Consider the following 14,536-nt stretch of genomic DNA (forward strand, 5'->3'; position numbering starts at 1 on the left):
AAATTACAGGAAACCTATATTCAATGCAATACAGTCAATACAACAGAATTATGTCATTTTCAAAAATTCATTAAAAATCATCCTGAGTAGTTGATGTCCAACTTGCAACACATCCCTCCTCTGGGACACCTACTGTACCTGTGTGCCAAGTTTCAGCCAGATTTACTGTAATATTCCTCAGATATTAAAGCAAACTTGTATTCAATGCAATACAGTCAATACACTACAATTATGTCATTTTCAAAAATTCATTAAAAATCATCCTCAATAGTTGATGTCCAACTTTCAACAGCTTCTTAGTCTGGGACACCTACTGTACCTCTGTGCCAAGTTTCAGCCAGATTTACTGTAGAATTCCTCAGAAATTACAGGAAACCTATATTCAATGCAATACAGTCAGTAGAATTATGTCATTTTCAAAAATTCATTAAAAATCATCCTTAGTAGTTGATGTCCCACTTTCAACACAAACCTCCTCTGGGACACCTACTGTACCTCTGTGCCAGGTTTCATATCAATCCGCTGCATCAATAATTGTTTAATATTGATGGATCAAAAGTGTTGCTGAGAGAGTCATGACAGGGACTATAAAGAGACAGCATATTTCAGCCATATTTGCTTGTCTTCACTGACCTGCTTTGAAATCCAGATTTTAATTTTGGAATATTAGGTGTACTTGTGGTTCCTATAGAATTTTAAGGTTGAACGGGAATCAGAGTCTTCATCTCTCAGGCCTCTCTTCTGTGGATGCAGCTCACATCATTCTGTACAATACGATAATTTTTAATTCTACAACTGTTTATAACCTGCATAGTTCACATTTCTGTATGGCTGTTTTTGGGAAATCAGTTTTACCCCGGTTCTTTTTTATTCGTCGAGGGATCCAGAAAACGGCACTGGAACTCAGTAGTTATTTTTAGAAAAATCTTTATTCATCTTCATTTAAGCATGCACTTCTAGAAGGGAAGACGAGGCCGGTGTCCCTCTGAAACAATCTTCACCTCTTTGTTAGTTACACCCAGCTTTATAGCAGCGACCCCATCATAAATCCCCCACAATGTGCTGCAAACTCTGTGTCTGTGTCTATGTGCACGAGCACGTGAGTGCCTATGTGTGCGCGTACCCGCGTGTCTATGTGAGTGCTCGTGAGTGACTGTGTGTGCATACCTGGTATGTGCGTGCACGTGAGTGAGTGTGCATGTGGATGTGTGAGTGTATCAGTTAAAACACTGTGGGTGTGTGTCTCTTCCTAGGGGCCATAAATACCATCTCCCCTCCAGACCACAGTTATCAAGTTAAATGTTGAGACCCCCACACAGGTATCCTCTGGGGAATTTCCACTCAGCATTAACTCCTCTTTGTCTTTGTCTTACTTTCACAGTTCAACTGGGGGAGGGTCTCCTAAGATCTACTCCTAAGTTCATGACACAGTCAGGCCTTTATTTATATCCAGGGCAGTGTCAGTGTCTCTACCATAATTCTACATTCTATCTTAACACATTTCTAAACTCTAAAGCAAACTAAACATTCCTACATGCCTAAACTCTAAAATAAACTAAACATTTCTGCACTGTATATCTCATATTTCTGTATAGTTTTTTTTATTTCATATTCTATATAGTTTTTCATATTTATACCCTGTTCATAGCCTGTACATAGCTTGTACTCACTACAGCCTGTACATACTTATAGTTATAGCATATTCATAACATACCTTCATACCGTGTACATTGTAACATACCATAATAGACCCATTTCTGTAATATACTTACATACCTATATTATTGCTAATACATATTGTAATATATCTATATCATGGCTAAAGCACTTCTGGATGGATGCAAACTGGATTTTGTTGCCCTGTACCTGTGACATGTGCAATGACAATAAAGTTGAATTCTATTCTATTCTATTCTATTCTATTCTATATTAATTCAGAAGACAAACACCCATCTCTGCTTTTGAGATTAGCATTAAAACATTCAGTTTTGACAAATAATACAGTTAGAGTGGATCAGGTGACCCTGAATCTTCCCTTATTTGTGCTGCAATAAGCCTAGGCTCTTGCGGGCTTCCCGTGATGTATGAATTTTTTCCTTCTTTGCTTGTTCTGTGTTTATACACCTCTCTGCATTTAATCATTAGTTAGTATGTATCTCTTGCTCTCTTGCACAGTGTATATGTTGTCCTGTCTCCTTTTCATCAACCTCAGCCAGTCACAGTAGATGGCTGTCTCTCCTTGAGCCTGTTTCTGCCAGATGTTTCTATCTCTTCAAATGGAGTTTTTCCTTCCCACTCTCACTAAATGTTAGCTCATATGGTAATTAAATTGTTGTTGTTTTCTTTGTATTATTGTTGTGTTTTTACCCAGCAACATAAAGTGCCTTTAGGCGACTGCTGTTGTGATTTGGTGCTAAATACATAACATTTAACTGCTAACACCGGAATTAATTAAATTGTATAAATTCAAATTATATATTCATTGTGACATACTCCTTGTCTTTTGAAATACTTTATTTTCTGTTTTTGGACACCTTTTAAATCAACATTCAATATTACAGGAACAGAAGCTCTTCTATTTCATGAACTACCAAACTTACTGGTAGTAACACACACTGCAACTTGGAAACACCAGGGAACACTTAATTAAGGCACAATACACAATATATAGGTGAATTGATTTTGCCTCTTCACCACATATGACACTGGATACTGTAGCTCCTGTGAAAAATAAGGCCTCAAATCAGAAGTACTTGACCCCGTTGTATAATTCTCAAACATGTAGCCTAAAGCAGATAACGCGTTTGTGTGTGTTTGATCAGTTGAAGTCTTTGTTGTGGAGTCTGACAGCAGTAGGGAGGAAAGACCTGCAAAATCAGCCTGCCACTGAAGGAGCTGTTCAGTGCTGTTAGAGTTTCCTGCATGGGGTGGGAGAGATGAAAGCTTAGCCACCATTCTCCTGTCACTCACCACCTCCACTGGGTCCAGAGGGCATCCTAGAACAGAGCTGGCCCTGCGGATCAGCCTGTTCAGTCTCTTCCTGTCCCCAGCAGAGATGCTGCTGCCCCAGCAGACCACACCATAAAAGATGGCTGCAAAACATGCTGTAGGTATTACAGGTACTGTGCTGCAGTGGTTTGTATCATATCTATCTAATAGACTCCAATTCGTTCATGTAAATGGAGAGTCTTCTTCACATGCTGAGGTTAATTATGGAGTTCTACAGGGTTCAGTGCTAGGACCATTTCTATTTACATTGTACATGCTTCCTCTAGGCAGCATCATTAGAAGACATAGCATACATTTTCACTGCTATGCAGATGACACGCAGCTCTATCTGTCCATGAAGCCTTATAACAAACACCATTTAGTTAAACTGCAGGAATGTCTTACAGACATAAAGACCTGGATGGCCGCTAACTTTCTGCTCCTTAATGCAGATAAAACTGAGGTTATTGTACTCGGCCCTGAAAATCTTAGAATTATGGTATCTAACCAGATCCTTACTCTGGATGGCATTACCTTGGCCTCCAGTAACACTGTGAGGAACCTTGGAGTCATTTTTTGACCAGGACATGTCCTTCAACGCACATATTAAACAAATATGTAAGACTGCTTTCTTCCATTTGTGCAACATCTCTTAAATTAGAAATATCCTGTCTCAGAGTGATGCTGAAAAACTAGTTCATGCATTTATTACTTCCAGGCTGGACTACTGTAATTCATTATTATCAGGAAGTCCTAAAAACTCCCTGAAAAGCCTTCAGTTAATCCAAAATGCTGCAGCAAGAGTCCTGACAGGGACTAGAAAGAGAGAGCAGATTTCTCCTATAATGGCTTCAGTTCATTGGCTCCCTGTTAAATCCAGAATTGAATTCAAAATACAAGGTCTTAAATAATCAGGCCCCATCCTATCTTTATGACCTTGTAGTACCATATCACCCTATTAGAGCACTTCGCTCTCGCTCTGCAGGCCTACTTGTTGTTCCTAGAGTATTTAAAAGTAGAATGGGAGGGAGAGCCTTCAGTTTTCAGGCCCCTCTTCTGTGGAACCAGCTTCCAGTTTGGATTCGGGAGACAGACACTATCTCTACTTTTAAGATTAGGCTTCAAACTTTCCTTTTTGCTAAAGCATATAGTTAGAGCTGGACCAGGTTACCCCGAATCCTCCCTTAGTTATGCTGCAATAGACATAGGCTGCCGGGGATTCCCATGATGCACTGAAGTTTTCCTTTTCAGTCACCTTTCTCCCTCACTATGTGTTAATAGACCTCTCTGCACTGAATCATACTTGTTATTAATCTCTGGCTCTCTTCCATAGCATGTCTTTTATCCTGTCTTCCTTCTCTCTTACCCCAACTGGTTGCAGCAGATGGCCCTGAGCCTGGTTCTGCCGGAAGTTTCTTCTTGTTAAAGGGGAGTTTTTCCTTAACACTGTCGCTAAAGTGCTTGCTTATATGGAATAATATGTTTGTTGTGTTTTTCTCTGTATGTATAATTGTAAAATCGAACTTACAATATAAAGCGCCTTGAGGTGACTGTTGTTGTGATTTGGCACTGTATGAATAGAATAGAATAGAATAGAATAGAATAGAATAGAATAGAATAATGTACTTCAGACAGGGAGATTGGCAAAATGTATAAATAGGATGGCGATTAGGGGAATTGGAGACCGCTGCATAACACAGCAGGGATACATTGGGAATAAGAAGACAGTGGAAGTAAGACTCAACACAAGAAAGAGACAAGAGGCCACCAAACTAAAACACAGACTAAGACACATGAGCTTGACACAGACAAAACCATAAACAGACATGAAGACAAGACTGGCTTTAACACTAGAGTATTTTCACAAGTGTTCCATCCACTTGTGGAACGCTGAAGAAGAACTACACTAAAAAGCAATATGGAACTGAAAACAAAAGAATACATAATGTATACATATCATCAAATAATCCAGGACTCACAAACAATGATATGATGAACAGAACTATAAAGAACAAAACTGAGAAATGCTTGGTAAACTGACCAACGACTATGTCATCCTGTCATTTTTTAATATCATAGTTAATGTGTCCTGATTTGTAGATAGTGCCATCTTACAAATACCAGGAAATCCAACTGGGTGACAAGCCAGAGTTGTTTGCTTACACACCCACTGACTAGAAAAAGGGTCCAGGACTCTTCAAGCTGGGATACAGGCATAATAGAAAAAGATGTAAACAGATAGAAAGTCATCAGGGGCCCGTTCTTCGTACCTTGCTAAGTAAGTTAGCCGGATTTGAATGTTGACGATTTCGCGTGATCTTGGATCGTTCGGTTCTCCGAAGCTCATCCGGGACTTGCTGTCATAGCAACAGATCCGTAAGCGTAAACCTGCTCGGGAGCAGGTTTACTTTATGTAAACAGGATTAGATCGCGGCCACTCAGGTATGTCCGCTGCAGTTATATGAAAGTAAGAGCGATATTTCGCCACTGTTTTACCATAAATAAATATCATCAATGTAACTAAAGATAATGCAGTATTTGATTCTTTTATTGATTTCATACAGATACATACAGGTCATTTCCGAAAAAAAGGGAAATGTACTATTAATCATTCTATTACATGTAGTAGATCATGTCAGATGTAATTCATATTTTAGAGTAGTAATAGTAAATTACTACGTGCAATCAAGATGAGACCACGGTTATAAAAGCGAAGGTGGATTTGGGAAGTCTGTCGCAGCCATGTCCTGTCTGTTTGTACGCGAGCAAGGAAGGTGCAAGATTGATAAGGAGAGTTTACAGAATTTAGCGGATATTGCGGGATAGACAGGATCCTTTAGCTCAGCGCGACGGTGTGCTCATAGAGAGATATCGATTCTCCCGTGAGGGTATTATTTTCTCTCTCTCTCTCTCTCTCTCTCTCTCTCTCTCTCTCTCTCTATATATATATATATATATATATATATGTATACTTACTGTACTGTATATACTTACTCCCGATTTACTGTGCATGCTTCAGTCACCCCTTGCATGGGAACAGGTAAAAGTGATGGAGTGTTATGTCAAACTACACACAAAAAAACCCACAATGTCAATAAATGTCACAGTACAAAAAGGGGTGTGACGAGGGGGTGCAGGACCACCACCTGTCTTTATTTGCCCTGCCCTTTTCTTGGTTGCTGTTATAAACAAACAAACAGATTATTCCAGGGTCTCTTGTCATAGACTAAAAGCAATATAAGTGATAAATATTACCATTCTGTAGAATATTCTTATATTTCACTTTTACTTTTTCCCATGTTCTAGTGGGTCCTGTTGTGGCTCTAATGTGAAAGAGGATATGATGTAATATAATATAATGTGGAATAAAATAATATCACATGATATAATGTAATATCATGGATCACTTACGAGTTTAATTTGTCAGCAACTTTCTGCCAGCCCTCTCTCCTTGCTTTTGCAGCCTTTGCAGTGTTCCCCTGCGTTTTAATTAGACTCTGAAACTCCTGATATCCCTCAATCAAGAGTTCTTGGTCTGCTGCCGTGAAATACTGAGCGCGCTCCTTCGACATCTTCGCCGACCAATCACAGGGTTGCCGATCAATGTTTCTACTATCGATGCGTAGCCCCTTTTAAGCCACCCAGTGATCTCAGATTACTTCATCCAGCTATACTAATCGTCAACAACAGGTGTGTTCGGAGAACCGGATTAGCGAGCTCAAAGTTAGCGCGATGATTTGATCTTGGATGTGTCATTTGATCTTGGATGTAGTAAGCGAGGTACGAAGAACGGGCCCCAGGAAGGCATTGCCTGTTGTTGCTGCTGCTGTCAGACTTTTTAATTCATCCACTTGTGTCAGACACATATTGAACAGGAATAAACATGACTCACTGCACTCTCTCAGTTTGTATACCACAATGTTTGCTTAGACACTTGTATGCTTATATTGTTTATTATATCCCAGAAACATTAATGTTTAAACTTGTGTTCCTATGTCTATATATAAGTTTATTTTCATATCTCTATATTAATCTATTTATAGCTCCATTCCCTCACTTCATTTTATACAATTGCTTTGTTCCTGCATGAGAGCTATTTAAAGTGGTTTCACACACAGTGCCTCCAGATGAATACAGAGTAGTTTTGGACAGCGGAGGCTGGAGAATGGTATTGCTCTCTGTGTGAAAAATAACTACTTATTTGAAATGAAGATGAATGTATGTTGTCAAGGCAAAAAAAAGTTTTTTCTTTTAAACAGTACATTGCATAATGACTGAAAATGCAACGTACTGTTTATAGGGCGATCATGGCTCAAGAGTTGGCAGTTCGTCTTGTAATTGGAAGGTTGCCGGTTCGAGCCCCGGCTCCCACAGTCTCGGTCGTTGTGTCCTTGGGCAAGACACTTCACCTACTGGTGATGGCCAGAGGGGCCGATGGCGCAATATGGCAGCCTTGCTTCTGTCAGTCTGCCCCAGGGCAGCTGTGGCTACAACCGTAGCTTGCCTCCACCAGTGTATGAATGTGAGCGTGAATGAATAATGTCATTGTAAAGGGCTTTGGGTGCCTTGAAAAGCGCTATATAAATCCAATGCATTATTATTAAAGAAGTCTCCCATCACCAGCCTGAACTATTATTGCCCTGTGGCCCTCACACCGGTAATCATGAAATGCTTTGAGAGACTAGTCCTTCAGCACACCAAGGATTAACTCCCCCCAGAATTCGACCCCCACCAGTTTGCATACCGCACAAACAGATCCACAGAAGACGCCATCACCCTTCACTCGGTGCTGAGTCACCTAGAACAGCGGCAGAGCTACGTCAGAATGCTCTTCGTGGACTACAGCTCAGCCTTTAATGCAGTCATCCCAGACATCCTCTGCTGACCTTCTACCACTCGCCCATTGAGAGCCTGCTAAGTTATTACATCACAGTATGGTACGGCAGCTGCACTAAGGCGGATAGAGCCAGCCCCCCAGCATGTTTGCAATGAGTAGGAGATGCTCTGTATCTCACTGTACAACTGTATAGTGACAAAGGTATTCGATTCTATTCTAAAAATTGCTATAAACAGAGGAACCCAAACTGATGAAAAATGGTGAATATTTTTTTTCAAATGACTATTTTTAGTGGATTTTGATATAGAAGCAGAATGACAGAATGTTAAAAGAAGTTACTTTTAGTCACTCTAAGCTGGGCATTGCGTTCTCTGGCTGTTCAAAGCCACGGAACTTTAGACTTTCCAAGCAAATAATGATGGCAATACTGATGTTCTTTTCAGTACATTTTACTTTATGTTCATTTTCATTTTTATGATGTTTCTATTTTTACATAATTCCTCCCACATAGCAAAATTGGTATGGCCCGGATCTGTCCCACACAATGTGCTTACACATGGCCTGTGTACCACAAAGAATGACGGCCCTTTGGTGGCCCAGATCTGGTTTACCAAAGGTGGCCCACACATCGGCCAGCACAAGGCCAGTTGCAGACACACTGCTGGCCCTGTGCTGGCACAGAACACTTTCAGCTCTGGCCCCAGATGTCAGCCTAATGTGTACCTTAATCAAGCCATGTAATAACAACATGTGCTGGAACATAATAGTGCAAAAGTAACATGACGAAACTCTGTTCAGACAGTGAATGGACTGATTCTTATATAGCGCTTTTTTACTCTCCCATATTACTCAAAGTGCTCTATACAACATGTCACATTCACCCAATCACACACTTTCTCTAAACTGAGTGTTTCCTAACTACATTCACACTCTTGACACGCAGACTGGAGGAGCCAGTGAACCACTAACCTTCCGATCAGTAGGTGACCTGCCCTACCTCCTGAGCTACAGCTACCAGGTGGTAAACATGAGTAAACCCTCACTATGTTTTGGATAAAGTGTACACTCACAAACTTGACAAACCTGCATTTGAAACGTTGGCTACCATAGCAGTATAGTATTGCAACATGGCATTTGGATCTTCTAACTAAAACAGGAAAATAGGAACATAAATAGTGCCATCATTGCCAGACCTGGCCCACATCTGGTTGACATACACCCTGCCATGACACCAGTCAGTCAGAAGTGCCAGCTTGATGCCGGATCCGGGCCAGACCTGTTTTCTATGAGCCTGGGCCACATACAGCGAACCACAATCAGGCCAGATATAGCATGCCATCACATAAACAGTGCCATCTACGCCAGGCCTGGCCCATATCTGGATGTACTTACCATGCCAGAAGTCAGCCAGCAGTGCCGGCTTGACACCAGATCCAGGCAAGACCCGTCTGCTATGTGGGATGACTTGTTCTTTTGGCGTTTTAGTTGTGGATTATGTTTGGGCTGTGTCTCTTGCCCTTTCAGTATAGTATTGTTTTCTTGTGCTTCTAAGTGTCCCTTTGTTTCCAATATGTTTCTTTTTAGGTTATGTAGTATGGGTTAGGGATATTTTGTATGTTGTTTTTGTTTAATAAAACCGCTTTTTGGATTATTCCCTGATGTGCCTGAGTTCTGTTATTTAGTGTCACTTTGAAAGGCACACAGCCAGCCTTGACAAATAATTGTTCTTTCAATTTTTGATAAAGATTACAGCGGATTGAGATGTAACTTGGCCCAGAGGTACAGTAGGTCGCCCAGAGGAAGACGGTGTTGAAAGTTGGACATCAACTATTCAGGATGATTTTTAATGAATTTTTGAAAATGACATAATTCTATTGTATTGACTGTATTGAATTGAATAAAAGTTTGCTTTAATATCTGAGGAATTCTACAGTAAATCTGGATGAAACCTGGCACAGAGGTACAGTAGGTGTCCCAGAGGAGGGATGTGTTGAAAGTTGGACATCAACTATTCAGGATGATTTTTAATGAATTTTTGAAAATGACATAATTCTATTTTATTGACTGTATTGAATTGAATACGAGTTTGCTTTAATATCTGAGGAATTCTACAGTAAATCTGTCTGAAACTTGGCACAGAGGTACAGTAGGTGTCCCAGAGTAAGAAGCTGTTGAAAGTTGGACATCAACTATTGAGGATGATTTTTAATGAATTTTTGAAAATGACATAATTGTAGTGTATTGACTGTATTGCATTGAATACAAGTTTGCTTTAATATCTGAGGAATATTACAGTAAATCTGGCTGAAACTTGGCACACAGGTACAGTAGGTGTCTCAGAGGAGGGATGTGTTGCAAGTTGGACATCAACTACTCAGGATGATTTTTAATGAATTTTTGAAAATGACATAATTCTGTTGTATTGACTGTATTGCATTGAATAAAAGTTTCCTTTAATTTCTGAGGAATTCTACAGTAAATCTGGCTGAAACTTGGCACAGAGGTACAGTAGGTGTCCCAGACTAAGAAGCTGTTGAAAGTTGGACATCAACTATTGAGGATGATTATTAATGAATTTTTGAAAATGACATAATTGTAGTGTATTGACTGTATTGCATTGAATACAAGTTTGCTTTAATATCTGAGGAATTCTACAGTAAATCTGTCTGAAACTTGGCACAGAGGTACAGTAGGTGTCCCAGAGGAGGAATGTGTTGCAAGTTGGACATCAACTACTCAGGATGATTTTTAATGAATTTTTGAAAATGACATAATTCTGTTGTATTGACTGTATTGCATTGAATAAAAGTTTCCTTTAATTTCTGAGGAATTCTACAGTAAATCTGTCTGAAACTTGGCACAGAGGTACAGTAGGTGTCCCAGACTAAGAAGCTGTTGAAAGTTGGACATCAACTATTGAGGATGATTTTTAATGAATTTTTGAAATTGACATAATTGTAGTATATTAACTGTATTGAATTGAATACAAGTTTGCTTTAATATCTGAGGAATTCTACAGTAAATCTGTCTGAAACTTGGCACACAGGTACAGTAGGTGTCCCAGAGCAGGGGTGTGTTGAAAGTGGGACATCAACTACTAAGGATGATTTTTAATGAATTTTTGAAAATGACATAATTCTATTTTATTGACTGTATTGCACTGAATATAGGTTTCCTGTAATTTCTGAGGAATATTACAGTGAATCTGGATGAAACTTGGCACACAGGTACAGTAGGTGTCCCAGAGGAGGGATGTGTTGAAAGTGGGACCTCAACTACTAAGGATGATTTTTAATGAATTTTTGAATATGCAACCAGACTGTCACTTTGGTTGTATTGGGCTGTTCCATTGCAATTTGTGTGCGCGCGGCTCTAGGCTTTCAATCGGGATATAAAGCGAAAAGGCGCTACCGTAAAGACTGGTGTAAAATTGCAAGGAAATTTATGCAGCGGATAAGGAGCGGCTGGCTTGACCGCGGCTCACAAATGACGGCTCACTTGACCGCGGTGTTTTAGTCTAGCATCCCTGTTGAGAATAACCTTTGCAAATAAACAACAGCTAATAATATAAGATCAAAGTATTTTATTTGATGTATTGACATAAATGACAGAAGAAAAAGGCCATGTATAGCAGGACTACTCAATTACACACTAAGGTGGGCCAGATTTTCTAACCCCCCAAAAATTTTTTCCCTGGCTCAGACATGCAAAAGTTAAACACGACCATACACTAATTGCAAATTAAACACAGTGATTTTGAATTGTGATGTGATGGTAAAATAAATATTTGTCAGTCTAAACTGGGTTAAATCTACGGGGTTAATGATGGGGAGGAGACGGAGAGAGACTGAGTACAGCTACAGAACCCACTTTCTGAAACGGACCCTGCTCACCATTCACCGACAATTCTGAGCTAACAAGTTGCATGTTATTCTTGGATGCGCTTGCAGGACCGGATTTAAAATAGCATGACAAACATACCTGTTAAAGCCAAACAGTATCATCAACGTAGCCCGAAGAACATTTGCTAATAAGATGAAGTTAGCTAAGTCAGCTGTCTCATCCTAGCAAAAGAAAAAAGAAAAAAAAGCACCACCTACCGTTCTTTATGCAACTTCAAATGTCGGACAAAGTTGGAAGTTGTTCCATCTCCGTCTGTGATTCTCTTCTTGCATGTTTTGCATATTGCATTTCGTTTTTTGTTGACTACTTCGTAGTTTATGTACCGGAAAGAAATTACTCTTGGAAGCATTTTTGGCTCGAGCGTTTTTGTTCTTGTTTTTTTCAAATCTGGTTAATTTGATTGGCTGTGCTACAGCCCACGCTCACATACATACGAAGTGTGGTAAGAATGAATGAATAAATAAAGTGAATTAATGGTCCGCACTTTTTATATAATATGTATGTTAAATTTTAGATTTGGGTAAAATATCAAGTCTTTTCAAGTAAACAGGTTCAAGTCCCAAGTCACTGGTGTAAAAGTCCAAGTCAAGTTACAAGTCTTACAACCTTTTTTCAAGTCAAGTCTAAAGTCATAAAATTAATGACTGGAGTCTGACTCGAGTCCAAGTCATGTGACTCGAGTCCACACCTCTGGGGTCAACATTACAATGAAATCTGTTTAATGAGCAGAAGTCAAGTCACTCAGCAGCATAGTACAGTAAAAAATATTACAAATATTAACAGAACTCATGAGCTCATCACTGTGAGCTCATCACTGGACCCACTTCAGTTTGCCTACCAGCCTGGCATTGGAGCGGATGATGCCGTCATTCACCTCCTACATCGTTCCCTCGCGCACCTGGAGACCGCTGGGAGCACTGTGAGAATCATGTTCTTTGATTTCTCCAGTGCCTTCAACACTATTCTTCCCTCGGTTCTGAAGGACAAGCTGGAGAACTCTGGAGTGGACCATCACCTCACTACCTGGATTTTGGACTACCTCACCGACCGACCACAGTATGTGAGGACTCAGGGCTGTGTGTCGGACAGGGTCGTCTGCAGTACGGGGGCCCCACAGGGAACGGTTCTGGCTCCGTTCCTCTTCACCATCTACACTGCAGACTTCTCCCACAACTCCACCCAGTGCTTCCTGCAGAAGATCTCTGATGACTCTGCAATAGTCAGCCTCATCACTGATGGGGACGACAAGGAGTACAGAGGACTGACTCAAGACTTTGTGGACTGGTGCCAGCTGAACTACCTCCAGATCAATGCCAGTAAAACCAAGGAGCTGGTGGTAGACTTCTGCAGGCACAAAGATCCTCCACTGCAACCACTGAACATCCAAGGTATGGACATTGAGGCTGTGGACAGCTACAGGTACCTTGGTGTTCATCTGAACAGCAAACTGGACTGGACTCATAACTCAGACGCCCTCTACAGGAAAGGGCAGAGCAGACTGTACCTGCTGCGGAGACTCAGGTCGTTTGGAGTGGAGGGCCCACTCCTGAAGACCTTCTATGACTCTGTGGTGGCCTCAGCCATCTTTTATGGTGTGGTCTGCTGGGGTGGCAGCATCTCTGCTGGGGACAGGAAGAGACTGAACAGGCTGATCCGAAGGGCCAGCTCTGTTCTAGGATGCTCTCTGGACCCAGTGGAGGTGGTGAGTGACAGGAGAATGGCGGCTAAGCTGTCATCCCTGTTGGACAACATCTCCCACCCCATGCATGAGACTGTGACAGCACTGAGCAGCTCCTTCAGTGGGAGACTGCGGCACCCACGGTGTGGGACGGAGAGATTTCGCAGGTCTTTCCTCCCCACTGCTGTCAGACTCCACAACAAAGACTTTAACTGATCAAACACACACATGTGCAATAACACTAAGTGCAATAATCTTCCTGGCATCGTTGTATTTTTTACTCAGTTGTATATAGCATTTGTATTCTATTTTTATCTTATTGTATATTTTATTCTATTTTATTCTGCTGTATATAGTATTTTATTTTATTCTATTCTGTACAGTTGTGTACTGTATTTATTCTTATTTTATTTTATTCTAATTTTTGCTTCATAACTTTTGCACTGTCCACTTCCTGCTGTGACAAAACAAATTTCCCACATGTGGGACTAATAAAGGTTTATCTTATCTTATCTTATCTTATCTTAGAACATATATATATATACACACCCAGCTCGCCCCTGCGGGCAGTTTATCCTTCAAGCTCGGGTCCTCTACCAGAGGCCTGGGAGCTTGAGGGTCCTGCGCAGTATCTTAGCTGTTCCCAGGACTGCGCTCTTCTGGACAGAGATCTCCAATATTGTTCCTGGGATCTGCTGGAGCCACTCGCCTAGCTTGGGAGTCACCGCACCTAGTGCTCCAATTACCAGTGGGACCACCGTTACCTTCACCCTCCACATCCTCTCGAGCTCTTCTCTGAGCCCTTGGTATTTCTCCAGCTTCTTGTGTTCCTTCTTTCTGATGTTACTGTCATTCGGAACCGCTACGTCTATCACTACGGCCGTCTTCTTCTGTTTGTCTACCACCACTATGTCCGGTTGGTTAGCCACCACCACTTTGTCCGTCTGTATCTGAAGTCCCACAGGATCTTAGCTCGGTCATTCTCCACCACCCTTGAGCAGCAGAGCATCCACGGTGTCGATAGAAATAGAAAGTAGTACAAAAATAAATAATACAATTTTTGCTGAGATGACTCAGAGCTCTTGTCAGTGCGGCCATCTTACTGCGCAACCGAAAGTATTCAGGCCTCT

Source organism: Oreochromis niloticus, linkage group LG8, assembly GCF_001858045.2.
Source record: "Oreochromis niloticus isolate F11D_XX linkage group LG8, O_niloticus_UMD_NMBU, whole genome shotgun sequence".
Classification (NCBI taxonomy): Eukaryota; Metazoa; Chordata; class Actinopteri; order Cichliformes; family Cichlidae; genus Oreochromis; species Oreochromis niloticus.